This window comes from Pan paniscus, chromosome 7 (genome assembly GCF_029289425.2).
Source record: "Pan paniscus chromosome 7, NHGRI_mPanPan1-v2.0_pri, whole genome shotgun sequence".
NCBI lineage: Eukaryota > Metazoa > Chordata > Mammalia > Primates > Hominidae > Pan > Pan paniscus.
This window is the reverse complement of record NC_073256.2, coordinates 108,766,149-108,786,699: the sequence shown is the minus strand read 5'-3', so window position 1 is coordinate 108,786,699 and position 20,551 is coordinate 108,766,149.

Here is a 20,551-nt window from a genome sequence, read left to right as displayed (position 1 = left end):
TTCTAAAATTTGGTGTTTGTACTCAATTTTCTGATATTCCAGTTATTTAGCAGATTCCGGGATGGAGATACAATACCTAAGGTCTTCTAGGGCATGTGAAGCCCAGGGTTCTCACTTGTTCATTAATTTATTTGTTCAACCATTGAACCAAAATTTATTGACCCCTTCTTCAAGCTAGTCACTGTGCTAGATATTTGAGGTAGGGCTATGGATACAGAAAACAAGCCAGAAATTGTTCCTATCCTCTTGAAGCTTATAAATTAACAGGTTAACAATGAGAAGACATAGACACAGGGAGGGGAACAACACACACTGGGGCCTGTTGGGGCGCAGGGGAAGGTAGAGCATCAGGATAAATAGCTAATCCATGTGGGACTTAATACCTAGGTGATGGGTTGATAGGTGCAGCAAACCACTATGGCACATGATGCTCTTCCAGATCCCAGAATAGTTTCCACAATTGAAACAAAGACTTTACCCCTTCTCTAAATAAATCCTGTGGATCCCTGAGTATTTACTATCCCCAACTATTACATGAGGCCAATAATCCAAAAGAAGTTAGGTCCTGTTCTTTCCCCAGCTTCTTAAAGATTATTGCTAACCTTTCAGCTTATAGCAGCAGCAGCAAACAGCTATTGGCCCCTTGTGATGGAATTGTCACTGATGGGATGTAGAAACAGAAACCATCGCTTCTCTCGTAGAGCGGCTTATAGCTGAGTTGTCCCTGCAGTGTCACCTACCATTGTTCTTGCTTTATGCCCTCTCACATACTGAGGTCTAGAGCTTATGAATGCTCTAGCTGCCACTCCCACTAGGGTCTTATAGTTCAACAGATTACTGGAATTTAGACTCTTTATCCCAGGTTTCTACTTTAGGGACATATCTGAACTCAGAAATTTTAGCAGTCAGATTGGCAATAGAGAATACATGAACTCATGTGCAACTGGCTGACGGTGATCCCTGCAGGTCTCATATTAAGACACTTGGGTTATTGATTCACTTGTCAGGGGTTTTAGGAGTGGCACACTAGGCTGAGGGTATGTCATCTGTATCACCCTTCTACCAAAGGCAAGTCTGAAGTACTTACTTATTCAGTGTCTACCAAGAGCCAGGCTCAGTGCTAAGAATTCAACATTAGTACTAATTTCCGTAAACAAATTTCTCTACAGGACAGGTATAGAAAAGCTTTTGTTGCCCAAGGAAATGAATCTAAGATTCCAACCTGCTTCAGCTTTCTGATTGTGGCTCTAATTCCCTAATGGGTCAGATCAGCTACCCTGAAACCAACTCATTTGGCTGGGACTTGTCTAATCTGCCTGGTTCTTGTCTAATCTTCCTGGTTCTTACCAGTTCCCTAGTTCAAGACTGAATACTGTTCCGCAATATTCCAAGACATTCTCAAAGACCGTACTTTCATTAGGACTGACTCTATGAGCCCTGTTGCTGTAGTTTACCTGGCTGAAAATATCACTATCACCTGGAAACCACTGCTGACTCCACCCAACTGCTCTAACTCCTTGAATGATCATGATGTGAATAATACTGATGAGATCCATCAGTTTTGAACTCCTGTTACATATCAGACTATATACTTGGATCTTTAAATTTAGCAGGTAATTTATTCCTTACAGAAATTATATGATATGAGCATTGTCATCTCTAGTTTACAAATGAGGAAAATGAGACTCAGAAAGATTAAGCCATTTGCTCATGGTCTATGACTAGAAACTCAGTTTAGCTTACCCAAAGTCTATATTCTCACCTATAGGAAATATTGTGATATAGGTCTCCATTTAGGGAATTGGCCTCTCTGATTTAGGGTAAACTATCAACCCAGTTCTCCTGGGTCTCTGACAGTTTTTAACTGAGACATGCATCCTGGGAAACCTCTTATTCTCACAAAAACCAGGAGTGTTGGCCACTCTTTTCCATGTCAGAAGCCTTATCTCTGGCCCCTTCTCTCTTTGTGGTACAACATGGCCAGAAGTGGAGCAGTCCCAGTGTAGCAATGGCCCTCCCTGGTGTAACCTAGGAAAGATTAGCGGCTTCTAGCCCTCCAATCTCAGGAGTTATACAATTTTGAGACTACTTTCAGAAATGAACTTTAGGCTGCCTCAGTAAGAAAATAGAGAAGTATTGGGAAGCAACGTCCATTTACTTCCTTTTTTATTTTTTTGCACTGTTGATTTGTTTCTTCAGTAATGAACAGAAGAGAATGCAACATTCAGAGGAGCACTAGTTGTCACTCTTGTCAGCCTTCACATCTGAATCAGTTCTTGATGAAATGGCCCACCTTACCTTTCCTAGCACCTTGTTTTGCACCCTGCAAGGAAAGGTTTCTGGAATGCTTTACCATGGATGCCATCTACAGCTTCAGAGTTCACCTGCTCCTGGTAGTGTTCAGGGATCGATGTGTCATCTGGTTGGCAGCAGAGCTTTTTCCAGAAAACAATGAAAGCTTAAGCCTCAGAGTCCCTCACCTACCTGAGTCTTTTCAAAGTCCCAGAGAAAGATTTCAACAATGTGTTCACATGACAGAACATTTCTTTTTTTAAGATTTATAAAAGTAAGACATTTTAACCTCAGTTGATTAAGACTGGTGTCTCCTTCTAGACCTACTACTCTTCCATCATGCTTCATCTTCAGTGCTTGGCTTTAGAAAAGGTCTGGCTATCTTTTGGGATCTGGCGAAGGAGGCTAAGTTGAAAATGTGCCATATTATGTAAAATTTGGAAGGGTGTTTTGGAAAGTTTCAATAAAACAAATAGAAATTATAGATAGCTTATTTGGCTTTATATTTCATCTCTTTCAAGATTTATATATTAATCAAATTTTTAAAACAGATAAAAGTTAATGGAGTCAAAAATATAGGCAAGGAAATCAAGAAGAAATTATTCTGCAATGAGAAATAAATTGTAGCAAAACAAAAACTTACATACTATCAAAAGCAGTAATTCCTTATACAAAAAGATTATTTCAAAATGGAAATCATGAGTAGGTATTTGGTTGGTTTGAGAATCCCATTTATGAAAAAGAGCAAGTCACATTAAAATACTGGAAAAAAGGATTTAAATTACCTGTTAATTTGACAAACATGAATAGAGACAATGATGATAAAATACTCAATTACTACACCAAAGACATTGACAAACTGGTTAATACCATTTGTCAATTCAAAGACCATTGAAGAGCAGTCACTGCACAAGAAAACTTGAAATGCTCTGAAATAGCCAAGCTAATACATGGAAGAAATTTTAATGGAGGTTTTCACAATTTTGACAAGCATCTTAAGTGTTCATATGATATTACAAATGCCAAATTAGGAATCTAAAAGATTTTCAAAATTACCAATAAAAAATACAAATTTATACAGCCATGCTAAAGGAAATAGTTTTTTTTATTTTCCTTTTAACAAATGTAATATAATTGTTATATGAAGAAGTGAACAAAGAGTATGCAGGGAAAAAAAACATGTTTCTAAAAATAGTATGGAAGTGAATCCAGAAGTTAATTAATTAAAAATAATTATTTTTCTGAATTTGGGGGCATTTGTGATACTTGTCAGCTTTTTGAAATATAATTTAACATTTTTCTTCATTCTAAATATTTATTTTGCTACATAATTTCATAATCTCTTTCTGACTTAAAGAGGGTATTCTCAATAGTCTAAGCTCCAGATCTCAAAGAGCCTAGACCTGCTTTTCCCTTACTCAAATTGTAAGGGAAAGTATTCACTTACTGAGCTCAGTAAATTCAATCAACCAGGCTGTCCCGGGGTACCATTGTGTGCACAGTCAGAATTTATCTCATATCATTAAAACTCCTACTTCCTATTTTAGGCACTAACTTGTAATTGAAATGCTCAGAACTTTCCTGTTTTCAGCACAGAAATTAGAGATTCTCCAAAACCAATCTGAAAATATCCTTATTGGTTCAGAGGAATCCACCACTGCTTTTTCCCACAGTACATTTTAGTATCTGGTTTTTTTTTTCTGTAAATTTGTAGCCTAAATATAACAGAGCCCCAATAGATGTTCAATCACATATTAATCATTTGCATATATTTAGAAGATTTGATGGTAAGTAAAGTTTCATGAATTTAATCAGAATGATTTTGTAGAACCACCTGGTTTTCTTTATTTACTGTAGTGATTTTATTGTTGTCGAGCCAGCCAGCAGCATTAGAACTCAAAAACTCTAAACATAACATATCAAATAGGCTCAACAGGACTACTGCATTTCATCCATCTCAGGCCATCTGGTTCTTCATTTAGCCTAGATTCTACTCATTTATCTACAGCGTCAAGGATTGTGACAAACTACATTCTATTGTATAAAAAAGTGAAGCAAATCAAAGACACCATGAATCAGTTTATTTGAAATAATTTCAACCTTTTCTGGAGTTATCTGGTTATTCACTGGTGGGAACAATCAAGTTTACTTGAAGAATCTTATTTATTAGATACAGCACAAGTCTCACAACATTCAAGCTATGTTCAAGTTATGACTTAAAATCCTGATTTTTATCCCAAATGTATGACTGATGACTTCAGACAGATAATGTGGTGGAATGAAAAGGGTAGAGGAGTCATACCTCAGGAGAGAAGACTATACTTCCAAGAATAAATGTTTTAGTACACAAAATTTATATCAGGAAATAAAGCCAATCATAAGATATTTAAAGCAGTCATTGGTCTTAAGGTGGCTGAATTTAGACATTGGAAGCACTGGACTGAGAATCAGACAGACCTCGGTTCAGAAGTCTTCTGACATGGGCAGATTATTGAACCAGCCCAGTGTAACTTTCTTCATGTGTAAAAATGGCATAATAATACTGACCTCATAAGGCTATTGAGACAATAAATGGAAAAAATGTATTTAATACTTGCCAGTAACTGGAAGATATTTTTAACTTGCTCAAATAAGATTTAGACAATGATTTTTTACAAATAAAGGTAGTGTCTATACTGTTATCTATGTAAAATACCTTCTATTGTGTATTATATTTTGTTTGCCAATATACAGTTTTTAAATAATTAGGATAAAAGTTAACTTTTTAGAGGATCTTTCCAAATATATTTGTCAGGGAACGTCAACCTCATAGAGGAAGAAAAGAAATAAGTTACAACCGTTGCATAAATGCCCAAAGTAGACAAGACAGTTTATTACTCATAGCACAGCCAACAGCAGGGACATCAGCACAGTGGTCCAGATTCCTGTCTCCAAACCCCATGGGCCCAGATGGATGCCACACATACAGTGGGTTGTACTGCAGCTGAGGAACCCAGAGCCAGGGGTCCAGTAGTTACTGAATTAACAGCAAACAAACCAGTCCCTTGTCACTAGGCAGTGAGCAGTTACATTGCAGTGACGCTGTGGTAACCCTGACTTGCTTAGGGGTCTTTGTGACTATGAAGATTACGCACTATCAGGAGATGAATACAGCTTGCAGTTTACACACATGGCAAGAACATGCAGGGATGCTCAGGGCCCATGTCCAGCTGCTTCCCCTAACGAGGTTAATGTCAATGAAGAAAAATAATATTCCTTTGAAGTTAAACAGTAACTGAAGATGCTGTTATTCACATACTCTGATTCTGATTCTGATTCAATGACCTGAATTCTCTCCAAAATCTACAACATTCCACTTTACAAATTAAAGTTTACAAAATGGTGAAGAAACTACTTCTTCCCTTCCCACCTATCCAGAATTATCTAGCTAATAAGCTTTTACAATTTAGTGCAATATTTCAAACTGGAATAAAATTATGTGATACAAACCAAGCATTTCATTTGGGGTGTCATGTTACTCTTTAGCATCTACATATATTTTTTACAGATATTCCCGCCTCCATCTTCTACTCAGCCACAGGAGGACATGCTGAGAGATAATACAAAAATACAAAAATCTAGTAACAACATACAAAGTATTAGCAGTTCTAAAATAAGTAGGTTGATTTTAGGTTCTCCCATCACCTGAGACTTGTAAGTTGTTGACAACCAGAAAATATAGTTTTGTTAGTTTGTTTGTTTCTGCAAAGGTACAAGATAACATCATTTTAAACTTCTACAAAGCAAAAAATTAAAGAGTTTGTAGGATTATGCTAAATACCATTTAACACCATAGATTTTCAAAAGATTAACTGCTTGATATGATGTTAAATATACTTGAATGTGGTCCCACATCTCTGTGCCACTTTGCCAAGTTTCCGTCGGATGTGATTTGCAACAAGCAACATATTAAACCCCCATAAATAGTCATTATAATGTAAACACTGAACACTCCTTATTGTAGCAGTGAAAGCAGCCTCTCCAAAATATATAAAACAGAAAACAAATCCTTGAATTCCATCTCAGGGCAGAAGGTGGATTTGAATTTGAAGAGATGCCAAATGGTAATTTCGGGCACAAATATTTCAGACAAAGCTGATCTATTATGAGTAATAACAGCATATGTTACTTTCTAAGTCAGTTTGCATATGTCACAGGAAGCACACCCAATTAGCATGTGAGGCCATTTGCACTTCAGCTAAGTTATTAACAGTAAATCATAACAAAGTAGGTATGTTAGAATTATACATATTATTTGAAATATACATGAAAATCTCACACAAAAGCAGTAAAAGAGAGAAAAAGAGACTCTTGAATGAATTAAATCAGCAAATTAGCTTTACTTCTATTCGTTCCGGCTCTTATTATTATTATTATTTCTGCTTTCTTTTCACATAGGCAGTTGCTATGGCTTTTGACAGTTTCCTTTTAGCTAGCTAAGCCTGGGAGGATTAAAGAAGACATTTGGCCTTTATGGTTTTCTGTGTTTGAATGTGTATGTCCCGAGGAGAAAAGGAACTGTGCAAGAAGCTATTAAGCACCGATGAGCGAGCACCGATTTGGAATGTCTGAGTTATGTTCACTGAAACAGATGTTGTGTCCCAGAATTCCCTGAGCTGCCTCAGGGTTTTGCTGGTGTCAACCCTGTGGTAAATGGGTTTTCATAATGAATTTACTGTTAATTCTCTCTCACACACAAACCATTAGAATCACATTAAAGAGCTGACTAAATGCCACCAAGGCTCAGAGCATGACTGTCTTTTGTTCACTTCTGAAGAAGCTCTGAAGAGTCCAGAATCTCAAATCAATCATTCATGATCATTTGGGGAGAGTAACACCTCCCAGTGGCTGGAGAGGGGCAGACACATTTGTGGGGGTGGTTCCCAGATCACTAGGGCAAGACTCCGATGTTCTTCTAGATAATCGTAGTAAAAATTATTGCTCTTGATACCAAATGTGGAGTATTTTAGTGAACTGACCCAATTTTTAAATTATTTTGTTTAAACATTTCTCTTTTAAAAAATGTTTTAGTAAATAAAAGGATCAGAAAGCTTTGAAGTAAATGAAGTAAATATATTCAAGATACAAGTATTCCAGATGAACCACTAGTCATGGGTGGAATATCTAGAGAATACAACAGCTGAATATTTGTGCTCTGAAAGTAAGAATAAAAGCAACAGGGAGAGTCCTGAAGACTGTGACAGAAACAAAGATGGAACAGAGCACCAACAGGAGGCACCTGAAGTGTGATCTGCTTTTCAAAAAATAGCAGTGCCACTAGTACTGCTAAAATAACAATAAAAATAATAGGAGATACTATTGGTTGACATCTACTATGTTTCAAGCACTATATTAAATTTTTTACATATTACCTCATCTCATCTCTTCCTCATATAAACAACCAGAATAAAAGCCACTGCCTTTTGTAAATGTTTCCTCTGTACCAATCCCTGTTCTCACCCTTCTGTTCCCCTGTAGTACTCACTGTCCCCAAGCCATGCTGTGGTCCTTTCAGCATTTGAACACCTGAGTTCTTTCCTGCTTCCGAAATTTTGTGCATGAAATTTCCTCTCTTGGAGTCCTCTCATGCCTGCTTCCTCTACCCTAACATGACTTTTTTTGTTTGGGTGTCTTCCTCTTATCCATAGTGTCTCACTTTTAAACTTCCTGCTCCAAGAAGCCTTCCTGAGCAGCTTACCCAGAGTTAGTTCCCAACTGTCTCACCCAATCTCTCCTCTACTCTCCTATTGGCTGTGTTATTCTCTACAATGGTGGTACCTTGCTTATTTCTTCAGGGCACTTTCTCAATTGGTAAGCATTTATTTGCATGTCTATTTACCTTGTTTTGTCTCTCCATTTTTATATTAAAACATCAAATGCCAGTTTCCAGTTCCTTTTCATTCAGTTATCTATACCAAGCACATAGAAAAGTAGTAGGTACTCAATAAATATTTATTAAACAAAAGAATGCGCTAAGTGCCTTGCATCAATTCTCTTATTTAACAAATAATCCTCCCATGAGTTTTCTGAGGTCAATGGGCTCTTAGCCATACAGGTAGGAAATGCCTAAGGTAAGATCCAAAACCAATTTAGTAGGACTTCAGAGCTGTGATTAGAACCATTATACTCCCACTTTACAGATCCGATATTTATTTATTTATTTATTTAATTTTTTTTGAGACAGAGTCTCACTCTGTTGCCCAGGCTGGAGTGCAATGGCTCAATACCGGCTCACTGCAATCTCTGCCTCCTGGGTTAAAGTGATTCTTCTGCCTAAATCTCCTGAGTAGCTGGGACTACAGGCCTGTGCCATCCCTTCTGGCTAATTTTTGTATTTTTAGTAGAGACGAGGTTTCACCATGTTGGCTAGGCTGGTCTCAAACTCCAGACCTCAAGGGATCTGCCAGCCTCGCCTTCCCAAAGTGCTGGGATTACATGCATGAGCCACCGTGCCCGGTCCTTAATAGATTCTTAATATCAGTTTGATATAGACTTCTTGGGACTAGTTTTTTAGGAATCCATCATGATCTTGGCCAATGCACATCCTTTTGTGCAGCTTCAGTACTACTTTTCTCAAGCATCTATCAGCTACCTTCAGTTTAGCAGCTCTGCAATTTACAGCCAAGTAGATTAAGAAAATAAAAGGCAAAGCCTTCCCCCTAGATATAGAGCTCTCACTGTACACAAGCTTAGGGAATAAAAATCTCACCCTGTTCTAATTTCATTGCTATGGGAAAAGTGTGAAGAAGAAATTCTTAAACAGATTATTGTCTCCTCTGATGATCCAAGATTTTTCTCTCTATATTTGCCATTGTGCTTTGAAAACCAATTATTTCTAGCCTTACGAATCATGACTTTTAGTAATTGGCCTCAGATATAAACCAGTTATATGGATGGGAAAAAGCACACACTATTTTGCTTTAGTAAAATTGTTTATACATTCAACTATTTTGCCTATAGAATAGGTAGGTATATATAGAGATACATATAGAAAAGAAAATGTGGATTTTCCTGCAATGTTAAAAAAAATGTGCCTAGATGCTTGGACATCTTAAGCAATGTTTAAGACAAACTAAGAGTTATACTTTCTACCTATTTAGTGGCTTTAAGCATAAAATTATACAACTTGTAAAGCACTTAAAATAGTGCTGACACACAGTAAATAACCAAGAATGATAATTTATTATATTTTACTTTTAAATATTTTACATATTTTGCTATAAAATGTATCAATCACATTACCTAATAACCTAGAAATATGTTCATTTTGTTATATTTTCAATTACTTATGCCTTTCAATATTTATTTTGCCTTCTCTTGGAGTTGGTTAAGGTGAAGGAGAGAATTGTCTCTAGTCAAATTAAATTGCTAATTTAACAATGCCTTGAACAAGCTGTTTCCCTCTTTAAAACTGTTTTTATTTAATATATCTTTTAATTAAGTATCATAAAAGGAGTGGGATGCAGTATAGATATCCTGGACAAATAATTTTGCTAAGAAATCCGTGAGATAGGGCAGAGACAACTAATTGTTTAGGTCATAGATTGGGAAGTGGAAGTTATCAGGTAGAGAAAGAAGGCAGAAAAAGTCACTTCCGGGCAGTGAGCAAGCTCCTTCACTTACACTTCCCTCCCTCCAGTTTTGTGTCAGCACCTGCTTCACCGAACTCTGAATTGAAGTCAGGGGCTGCAAATGGCTGAAATAAGAAGTTGATGTTTGGGTTGCTGAGATATAACTGTATATGAAGACTTTATCTATATTTATAGCTTTCATCCATTTAACAGGCATGAAGGACAGACTGCTATGTTCCAGGAACGGCTATCTTAGGAACTGACAATAAAGCATTGCACATAGCGGATATGCCTTCATAGAACTTGCATTTTGATAGGAAAGATCAATGATAAAGATACAGAGGTGTTAGATAGATAATGAATGGAGTGGTAGGTAGATTAGATAGAGACATATAGAATGATTATGTCATTAATAATATCACATTGAATAACCATTATGAAAGCATCAGGAAAATGGATAAAGAGAGTCTGGATATGATTCTGGATATAAGATTGTCTATTAAGCGTTCTCTAGCAGAGTGACAGAAGAAATCTAACTGAAGTTTGGGAGCAAGCCATGTGACTTTCTCAGGGAAGAGCTGCTGCTCTGGACCAGATACTTTCATGAAGGAGAAATAAAGACCCATCTTGTTTAAGTCATTTTTTTTCTGGGGCAGTAGAGAGAGGGACTTTTACTTAGAGCAAACCTGCTCCTAACTGAAAGAATTTTTCCTCCTAACCGTGGATATGCAGTAGGTTAATGGCCACAAACTCCTCCCATTCTAATAAGCATGTTCCTTTAACTGCAACTTTGCAATTCTTCCCATCCAGAGAAGTCCATCCCTGTGTCCCCTTAAATAACTGGGCTGGTGTGTAACTTGGTTTGATCAATAGAATGTGGCAGAAATGACATTCATGAGTGCCAGACAGTGGGCCTCAAAATGCTTTCCAGCTTCTCCATTTCTCTCTTATGGTGAAAAACCTAAGATAAAATGTCACATGGAGAGAAAGTTCCAGCAACCTTCACCATTACAGCTGAGCCCATCTCTAGCCAATGCTTCAGCTGCATGTAGCTACAAGAATGTGCACGAGTGAGATTACGGAAGATCGAGTCAGCCAAACTACAGAATTCTGAAAGATAATACATTGCCAATTTTAAAGCTACTAAGTTTTGGGGTGGTTTATTACATAGCCATAGATAAGTGATACAGAAACTGGTATTGGTGTGGGGAGCTGACATAAAAACTAGAAACAATGTGGCATTAGTTTTGCTATTGGGCAGCAAGCACAGGCTGGAAGAGCAGTGAAAAAGTGCTATTGCAGACAACCAGAAAAGCAACTCAGTTATAGCCGGGCGCAGTGGCTCACGACTGTAATCCCGGCACTTTGGGAGGCCGAGGCAGGCGGATCACCAGGTCAGGAGATCAAGACCATCTTGGCTAACACGATGAAACCCCGTCTCTACTAAAAAAATACAAAAAATCAGCCGGGCGTGGTGGTGGGCGCCTGTATTCCCAGCTACTCGAGAGGCTGAGGCAGGAGAAAGGCGTGAACCCGGGAGGCGGAGCTTGCAGTGAGCCCAGATCGCGACACTCCAGCGTGGGAGACAGAGCGAGACTCCATCTCAAGAAAAAAAAGAAAGAAAAGAAAAGAAACTCAGTTATGTGTTGGCAGAACAACAAAGAAAATATAGCCTGCGGCAATTTGAAATACAGAAAATGAATGTGTGGATCTGTAAGGAGAGTGCCAGGCAGTGTTGAAGGTGCTTTTGAAGCTGCATCTGCTAAGTTGAGAGGAGAGAGATGAGCTGAAGAGAGAACTGTTCAGTTTGAAAGCAGAATTTAGAAGAAATATAGAAGAGCTAGAAATTGCTGTGCTGAAAGATAAAATTCATTCACATGTCTGTCCTGTAGAATATTCCCAGTGTGATAAATGATCTTAGGAAAGATCATTTATCATAAGTACCTATTTAACTATGTTGTTATAAACCCCTTTAAAATCTGAGAAAGACTTAAAAGTGGTGTCTGGCTAGTAGGCTTTTGATCTCACCACTCTTAAGAGTCAAAAAAAGCTTCTAAGAATCAAAAGTGTGTTGGCTAACAGCAGTTTTATATGCCCAAAGTAGACACAGAACAGTCCTAAAAAGAATTGTGGATGCCACTTTAGAGCATGGCATCAACTTCAGTAAAATTTGCAACAATTTTCAGAGGATGGTTCTGACAGGCACTGCCTCTTTGGGTCAAAAAAAGAGAAACGGGGAAAAAAAAGGCCTCTGAGTCTGAACTTTCTATGAAAAAGAAGCAGACTGAGGCGCAGCTGCAAAGACCAGCTATTTCTGATCAAAAAGTGAAGACGTCTTTAGAGAACAGAACCAAAAGACCAGACAGTGTAGCCAGATCCAAGATCTGTTATTTGTTTCAAGATCCGGTAACAATGGAAGCACGAATCACTCACAGGTTGTAGAACTGGGCTTTAACCAAATAACTTCTTTTGCCCACAGAAAAGGGGAAATGGGTGACATGTGCCCTACTGTTTTTCAGAATTGCTACAAAATTGAGACTGCTTCTCTTTTTATTCTTTTTTTTAATTTATTATTATTTTAGGGTAGTTTTATATTTACAGAAAAGCTGCAAAGTTAATACAGAGAGTTCCCTTACGTAGACTCATCTAGTTTCTCTATTAACATTTTACATAATCATGAAGCATTTGTCACAACTAAGGAACTAACATTGATACCTTACAATAAATCAAACCCTACAGTTTATTTCAATTTCACTACATTTTCTCTAATTTTTTTTTTCTGTTTCAGGATACCCTGTAGAATACCACAATACCTTTAGTCATCATGTCTCTTAGCCTCCTCCAGTCTGTGACAATATTTTAGTCTTTTTAAATTTTTTTGCATTTGATAACCTTGACGGTTTTGAGGTGCATCTGCCAAGCATTTGGGACACATTAAAGGTATTTGTCTCTCAACCTGGGTTTTCTTTATTTTATTTTATTTTTTTATGGTTAGACTGCTCCAGCCCTAGAATCATCTTTTTCTCCAAGGAGTCCTGCTTCCTTCTCTTGGGTAATAGTGTTAGAAACCAAAATCCAGGAGCTGGGTGTGCTCATTGCTCCATTCTTAATATTTTAAAGGGAGTGTCTACTGTGGTGATTCTGTTCTTGTCTCACCAAGGTATGTTGAAGGTAGTTCAACAGGTAGTTCAGGTAGTTCTTTACAACAATGGGAGAATTAACTAATACATGTTTCTAGTTCACATATCTCATCATCAAGAGAAGCTACATCTGAGGAGCCTCATCCATACCCAACCAGATGCTGATCATGAGGTCCTAGACTTAAAGCCTGGTGCTGTAATTGGGATGAAACTTTGAAGGTCCTGGATGAGATAAGCATACTTTACATATCGAAGGAATGTTAATAATTTGTGTAACCAAAGGTAGAGAACTCTAGAAGGTCATTTAATGGAAGCTTATGTCTGTGCCTTTGCAAAGTGGCTTTGCTGCTTCTCCCACACAAAGGTGGAATCTAATTCTCTACCCCCTTGAAACTGGGCTGGCCTGTGGTGGAAGAAATGTGGTGAAAGTGACATCCTTAAGTTTTTGAGCTTAGGCCTCAAGAGGCCTTGCAACTTCACCTTCATTCTCTCACAATTCTGTGGCTTCCAGGCTTTTGAAGAAGTCCCCCCAAAAAAGACCACATAGACAAAGGGGACTCAATCATCTCTGCTGTCCCAGATGAGCCCAGATCCCAGCTAACTCAGCAGCTGAGTGCAGCAACATGAGCCCAGGAAGACCAGCAGAATCCAGTAAACCTCAAAATCATGAGAAATGATGAATAAGTTTTAGAGTAGTTTGTTAAGAAGAAATGGATAATTAACAGTGTATTAATTGACTGTAATAAAGGCCACTCTTCTATTAATCCAAGTCTACTTTTCCATAAGTCCCATTTACCCAAGTCTGGGTTCTTGATAAGCAATAATGTACGGTAAATTGCGATGATGGGTTAATAGCTTTATTTTCGTTTATCATATTATACTGTCCTTATTGATGACATATTGAATTAATGCTTTAACTATGAAAGAGAGTTTTTATCAGTAGAAATTTTGAGAGCTGTCACAAATTGACAACAGATTTGGAGAATCTAAGCTTCTCATTACTCTTCAGATGGCATCTTAGAAATGCCTGCTTACTTTATCTGAAAGTAGTGATTAGTTCTCTAGGAGTCAAGTTAGGTAACTGCAGTGTAATTGTGATTTAAAACTGGTGGTTTAAAGTGATCAATAGGGGCAGCAGCTTTTTCATAGTCAAGTTCTATTTACCTTTTCAGATTTGCCTCAAGCCTTTGACTGTTCCCTGCTGTTCCAATCACACTCACCTTCTGGGTCTCTTGAAAATGCTAACCTCTTTTCTTTAGTTGATTTCTAGGTTTTTAATATCGTTAAATATTTTTTATTTTGATTGATTGATCATTTCATTCATCCTTTCAACAAATACATAATAAACGTAACATTTAAAGGGCCAGGAACACACCAATGATTACTAGATTGCCAGTATGTTTGGAAGTATAAAGTGAATAATTATGATAAAATACGGTGAATATATAACATTAGAAGAAAGAATAACATGTTAGCAAAACATCTGTGTGCATCTAACATTAACTGAGTCAATTTTAATAAAGAATATGACTCCATTTTTTGAAGTTTGACTACTCCTGACAACATTTAAGTTTCATACCTCTCTCTTTCCTTTCTGCCCCACATTTGAGCAAGCTGATAAGAAAGCTTTTTCCTTTGGTGCAAGAAAGTTCAAAACACTTTAGGGACTTTCCTTCAAGCTTCACCCCTTAACCACCATAAGAAGTTTAAGCTAGTCTCTTTTATTTGTTTTTCAGGTAACTTTTAAACTAGCTTAAGCAGCCTGCCCTGTTCTTATCAGAAGGCCAAATTATGTAAGTTAATGAACATTTCCATACCCTTTTCGTGCCTTTGTGGCATTATCAGTCTCAAACCAAACTTTGGGTGGAGGTACCTGTCTCATTTCTAAAAAGTGACCACAAAATAGGTGATCATAGACAGTAGCTTGAATGGCATCTTAAACTGTGAGCACATAATATGTGGGATTATAGTTCTTTTTTTTTTTTTCCTGTTTTGCCCACAGGTATCTAAAATCCTTAAGGGCAAATAATTATTCAACCTTGTGCCTCTATCAACCAGCATGGTGCCTGGCTCATAATAGATGTTCAATTTTTTTTGATACATAAGTGATTTCTAGAAGCCAAAGGAGTACGATGTTATGAAAAAGAGTGGTCAAGAGTATAAAAGCAAACAAAATTAATAAGAAGAGGACTGAAAAGAGGAGCCACTGACTTTGGAAATTTGAAGTGAATGGCTATCTGTGCAGAACCCTTTAAAAGTGTAGTAGAGGCAAAGTTTAGACTGCAAAAGCCAGAGATGAGCAAGTAGAGACAGCAAATGTCTACTCTTTCAGCACATTGGAATTGAAATTATTCAGGGGGGACTGAAGAAAATCAGAGATAAAGGGCAGAAAAGGAAGCATGGCCAAATGAAGATTTTTGTTTTAAGAGAGAGGATAAATAACTTATTTTTAATATACTATAGTTACATCCAGTCTAGTAAAAGAGATCAAAGACACTTGGAAAATTAACTGATAGAGATGTGCCTGGGAAAACACAGTGGAAGTTTTTGTTTTTTTTTTTTTAACACAAGTGAAAATAAATTAACAAGCAAGGTTAAGAGAAACTCAGAGTAGCACATTTGACCTTGATTAGAAAAAAAGGACGGTTCCACCAATTGCTTCAAAAAATACAAGTACATATGGATTTTGATGTATGTATCTTTAGGTTACCAGGCAATGAATAGAAAGTTGAGGAAGAAAATGCATAATGGCTTCCTGAAGATAGAGGCAAGATAATCTGTGGAAGGCCCTTAGGAACAGGATTTAGAAGGGAGATTAAAGATGTAGTTGCATCTTGGAATACTGGAAAGTGGGAATGGTAAAGTTACTAAGCACAGAGATGTGAAAGCATTGACATCACTAAAGGTTCACTCTAGGATAGAGAGAAGGAATTTTCAGGAACACCAAACTGCAGAAATGGGATTACCTTCCAGCCACCTCATCTGGACACCAAACAATTGAGTCTCTATATACCACAAGAGTTGGAATCCTGAGTCTCAAGAACAGAAATATCAAATTCTCCCCCATTTTTACTCAGGCTGCTATTAATTTTTCTAACAATTGTTGTGTCCTATTTTCCTTTATTCTCTCTCTTTCCTTCACATTGCCGGTGCTCTGGGCAAGTGTGGTATGAGATGCACAGTGAAGTGCCCCACACAGCGCCTCTGCAACTCGGGCTACAGAACATTGTTACCTAACATACACTTTAGATCAGTTTCTGATTTCTGTTTTGGATTGTGAGAGGGAGTCCAAATATATATTTTATTAATTTTTGGATGTTCTGAACATTTAATGCCACTAAATCTATTATCCATGGAATGAGAATCACTTCAAAAGTGAATAAGAAATAAACTACAGTAAGCATATTCCAGAAAATGAAACTTGAAGACATACATTCACACATCTGGCAGTGATTCATAATTGAATATCATTTTCTCTCTAGTTATGATAGTTTACATCAGCCTCAATCCCCAAAATGAAAGTAGCTGAGTAATATTGCTGGCACCATCTCTTTATTCCAGCTCCATATGTGCAGAATAAAAGGTTTAACTATAATTCACTCTGGTAGCATTACACAGGGAATTTCAATGAAGGTGTTGAAAGAAAATAATTACCCATATAGCCTCAGGCTGGAAGGGAAATATCTCCTTTTCTTTTACGATGTATTTTTAGTGGATGTGTATGAGAGGCAACTCGGAGGATGGGATCATTTTCTTATATGACTACATCAATATGTGTTGGAAAAGTATAAATTTGTGAAACAAGGAGAAGATTTAAATTTTCCATGATAAGGGATATTACATCCCAACTTCCAGTCTTAGGAAAACTATTGTAAGTCATCCAAGAATATATGAATAGGGATAATATGTTTCAGATACTTTCTGACCTTACATAATCATATTGAGCAAAGGCTTTGGTTAATTTGACATTGTCCTTTGCAATGTGACATAACTATGTACCCAGTTTTTGTTACCTAAGAATAACACTATAGGGATACTACACAGCAACAATACATTATGACTGATGCACAAGCTGAAACAGATGAAGTGATGAAAACATAAGTACCTAAGAATTATAGTACAGGGCTTCTTTTAAATACCAGACTAAAGAAAGTCTTTGTGACTGTGATCCTAAACTTTAGGGTCTAAAACTAAAGGGATTATCATTTTAAGATACATATTCCCAAGCCCACCCCAAATAAATCCTGACTCACTAAGTCTTCTGTAGGCCATTGGAATCTGTTTGCATTTAGCAAACAAACACTCATGACAATTCTGGTGTAGATGTTATAAGGTTCGCATTTCAAACAAGATTCAGGAGGACTCTCGCAACATCATTTGATTGATTTTAATTGATTAAACCTCTACTCTCTTAAGCTAGACCCTTACTACTTCAATGTTTTCATTGGCTAGGTGAAGAGGGACAATTGGAAAAACAAAAGGTTTCCATGAGACAGAAATTAGATGTCAATCCCATTTAGGGCAATCACACTGTTATTCTCAAATTTGAATTCCTGAGGCAAAGCAAAAGGCATAGATCCGAGCCCCAGAAAGAGTTGCAGTGTGGGAAGAATTGTGTTTGGCTTTATGAAACCCAGTTCTGCCATGTCTGTGTCACCAGGGGTTGGGAGCAAGGGAAGAACCGGTCATCCAAAAATGCCTGAGGCCTGTCACTCAGCCTGCCTCCCCTCCCCCACCCATTCCCCCTCACCACCCATCTTGCCTCCCAGCACCATGCTACCACCCCAAACCCTGTCCTCTGCAGCACCCAAAATATTCTTAACCATCCTTCTTCATCAAAATTTATTGTATGCTTTGTTATTTCAGGTCTTTGGGGACAATGTCTTATAAGCTCTTTAGATGAACTAGTTCTTCATAAGGCTAACACAATGTGTTACAATGGCTTCCATGTGTTTTTCCTTTCACATACTATTTACTCCAGCCCAAGTGAATGACTAATGATGAGAACTTCAAGCCTCTTGGAAGACTGTGAAGTAGATATTTGGACTTAGGAGACATTTAGATACTCCTGAAATCATACCACCACAGGGTCAATCATACCTACTAACTTTCTCCTGAAATATCTTTTGTAAACCTGGCCTTATCTTCAGTCTTTATTTCTCCCCACAAAATCCATTCAATGCCCAGAAATTGCGTTCACTTCTCTCCCTTTCCTCCTCTCTCTCAGGCTTTGTTAGCATAAATGAAGGCACCCCTATTTAAACAATAGGTCCCTAACTACAAATTTAAGAAAATAGGGAGCATGGAAGCTTGAGAAGCCTGTAAGATATAAATCAAGGTGAATGGAAGTATAGAAAGAGAGGCGTTTAAATATGAAATTTGATCTGGAAGACACATGCTAGTCCAAAAGAGGTTCTGTATTTCCTCACTTTTCTAGCCTTATGAGTCCATAAATTGCTTCGAAACCAAGAAGATTTTAAAAAGTAGCTCTAGTAGTAAAGGAAATAAAGATAGATTTCTAGTTTTATTTTTATTTACTTTATTATCAAAGTATTTTATTTTTTAATGTAATAACTGTTCTTGTAATTTATGGATACTTATAGGACTTATTAATGAGCCAATTTCTAAATGACTCTTTAAAACAAGAGGCTCCAAATAAAAAAAAATTCTGAAAAACTTCCTACACTTACTATAGGGAATAGTCTTTATTATATAGAAGAGAAAGGAGATAAGTTTGATCAAAATGAATTTCTGGCCAGGTGCAGTAGCTCACGTCTGTAATCCCAGGACTCTGAGAGGTCGAGGCAGACTTATCACCTGAGGTCAGGAGCTCAAGACCAGCCTGGCCAACATGGGGAAACCTCATCTCTACTAAAAAATACAAAAATTAGCCAAGTGTGGTGGTGCACGTCTGTAGTCCCAGCTACATGGGAGGCTGAGGTGGGACAATTGCTTGAACTCAGGAGGCGGAGGTTGTAGTGAGCTGAGATCACACTACCACATGCACTCCAGCCTGGGTAACAGAAAGAAACCCTGTCTAAAAAAAAAAAAAAATCCTGTTTCTGAATCAATTTTAAAAAAAAAGTAAGGATTTTTGAATAGGAAGAGATTGTTTCCAACAACTTAATCAACTTGGAGTAACTGAGCATTCTTCTTTAAAAAAAAAAAAGCAAAACAAAAGAAAGCAAAAACTCAAAGTGGAAAGTTATCAGCAAGACTGTGCTCTGTGCCTATCTCTGAGACAACTGGTGAAATTAAGCAAGTCTATGCTGTTATTTTTGTTAAAACAGTATGATAACTTAGAGAAAACGAGACTAGCTACTTCAATTCTATCTTCTTTAATGAGACAGCTAATCATTAGGAACCATCACCAGAATATCATATGCCTCAGCTTCTGAATCACCATTGGCATGTTGCAAACCCATTCCTGAACACATCACTGTTTCACGGCCACAGCCTCATCTGAGTAGCCAGGTATTACTAGTTATGTCTATGCTAACCTACTGTCTCTAGCAGCAGAATGTTTTAACCAGACCATGATCAATTATTATGTTTTTAATACAAAAGCATGACATACAGTAAATGAAAATACAATTCTAGTAAGGCTGGTTTTCAGATTGAAAAAAAAGAGAAAATTGTCAAAATTCTAGGAAATTCATAACTCCCTGCTTTTGCCTGAATTGTGTCCCTGCACAATTCATATATTGAAGCCCTAATCTCCAATGTGACTATATTTGGAGATAGGACTTATAAGGAGGTAATTAAAGGTAAATGAGGCCATAAGTGTCAGGCTCCGATCTCATAAAATTAGTGTTTGTATAAAAGAGACAGCAGAGAGCTTACTCTTTCTTTCTCTCTCCTCCCTGAGGACCCAGAGAGAAGGCATCCTTCTACTAGCCAGGAAGAGAGCCTTCATTAGAAACCAAATTGGCCAGCACCTTGGTCTTGGACTTGTAGCCTCTGAAACTGAGAGAAGTACACTCCTGTTGTTTAAGCCTCCAGTCTATGGTATTTTGTTGTAACAGCCCAAATAGACTAATACAGATTTTGGTACTGAGAAGTGAGGTACTACTGTAACAAATAACTAAAAATGTGGAAGAAGCGTTTTGAGGTGCATGCTAGAAAAAGCCTGGATTGCTGTGAGAGGACTGTCATGAACTTAAAGGCGATTGTGGTGAGGGCTCAAAAAGAAAAGGAAAGAGAAAGCCTCCATCTTCTTGGAGAAAAAATAAGTAATCCTAAATGGAGGGTTAGTAGAAATATGGTCATAACAGGCCATTCTGCTGAGGTCTCAGATAGAAATGAGGAACATGTTATTGGAAACTGGAGGAAAGGCGACTCCTGTTGTAAAGTGGTCAAGAACTTGGCTGAACCATGTTCTAGTGTTTTTTTGGAAAGTAGGAACACAAGTGATAAAACTGGATGTTTAGCTGAGGATATTTCTAGGCAAAACATTGAACAAGTGACTTGGTTGCTCCTGACTGCTTTTAGTAAAATATGAGGGGAAAG